This window comes from Elephantulus edwardii, unplaced genomic scaffold, assembly GCF_000299155.1.
Source record: "Elephantulus edwardii isolate Elephantulus edwardi_28Jun2011 unplaced genomic scaffold, EleEdw1.0 scaffold00019, whole genome shotgun sequence".
Lineage (NCBI taxonomy): Eukaryota > Metazoa > Chordata > Mammalia > Macroscelidea > Macroscelididae > Elephantulus > Elephantulus edwardii.
In genome coordinates this window covers 8504624-8506289 of record NW_006399769.1, presented here as the reverse complement: position 1 = coordinate 8506289, position 1666 = coordinate 8504624, and positions in this window count along the sequence as shown.

Genomic DNA, 1666 nt, shown 5'->3' with positions numbered 1-1666 from the left:
ATAATTGGGCTGGGAGTGTCAGAGACAGTGCGATTGGCACAGGACAGAGCAGAGTTTAGGGCTGTTGTACATAGGGTCGCTATGAGTTGCAAGAGACTCGACGGCACATAACAACAACATGCTGTTGTTATGTGCCTTCAAGTCACCTGCGACTCATAGCTACCCCATCTACATTTTCATGAGGAAAATATGGGCAATCTCTCCCATGTGATTTACAGCCTCTGAAAAACCCACAGGAAGACCAGCTCCAAGTTGGCACTGATTTTGACTTTTTTACTTTGAGTATCAGCATCCAGGAAACTAAAAGAAGAATTGCATTGGGAAAGTCTGCTGTCACAGACCTCTCCAAAGTACTGAAGAGCAACAATGTCGGTCTGGAGACTAAAGTGTGTGTGATCCAGGCCATGGTCTTTGCAATTACTTGCTATGCATCAGAGACCTGGACAATGACTATGGATGATAAAAGGAGAGTTGATGCCATTGAGCTGTGGTGCTGGAGAAGAGTATTGAATATATCATGAACTGCTAAGAGAACAAACAGGTTCGTCCTAGAGAGGGTGAAACAATGCTATTCCTTGAAGGCAAGAATTCTGAAGCTTCATCTGACATACTTCGGACAAGTTGCAAGGAGGGATCAGTCCTTGGAGAGGAATGTCATGCTTCGGAGTGTTGAGGGACAGCACAAGAGAGGAAGACCCTCAATGAGATGGATCGACTCAGTGACTGGGGTAATGGGGGGTAGGTGTGTCAGAGACAATAAGATTGGCCCAGGAAAGAGCTGAGTTTAGAGCTGTTGTATGTAGGGTCGTTATGAGTCACAGGTGACTCGACAGCACATAACAAGAACAACATCACTAGCAAGGAGCTCAGGTGCTTGGCTGCTCACCAGGTCAGCAGTTTGAACCTAACAACCTCTCTGCAGGAGAAAGATGTGACCATCTTCCTCCACGGACTGAAGTCCTAGAAACTCCTTACGGCCATTCTATTGTCCTTCAGGGCCCAATGAGCTCCACAGCAGTGGGGTGGTATCAATAGTTGCAGCTTCTGTTACTGCTGCTTTTGTTAGGGAAACTTTGGGAACTTGGTGATGAGGAGCTGCACTGGCCCCAAAGGCATGTCCTATCAGCTGCTCCAAGGAAAAAAGATGGGCAGTTTCCTTCTAGGAAATTTACAGCCTCTAAAAATCTAATCAGATGGCACATAACAACAGCATCAAATATTCAGTGCTTTTCCCTTTCCCTCAATGCTCTCACCTCAGTAACAATTAGGAATCATGTTTTTTTATTTATATTTTTTGTTGCTGTCATTTCATACAAGTGAGACCAGACAATATTTGTTCTTTTGGTATTGGCTTACTCGTTCAGCACAAGCAAAATTTCATGAGTAATATTCAGGTTGCAATAGTGCTCAGGCCCTTATTTATCCATTTGTCAGCTGATAGGCACTGGTTGCTTTCATCTTTTTACTATCAAATGTAACAAATAACACATGATTAGCAGAAGACAAAATCAATTATTGGGACCTCATAAAAATGAAATACCTGTAATGATTTAAAGACTTAATAAGACACTCTATAAACTGGGGGAAATTATTGGGAATAATATATTTAATGTTGTTGTTGTTATGTGCCGTCGAGTCCCTTGCGACTCATAGCGACCCTATGTAC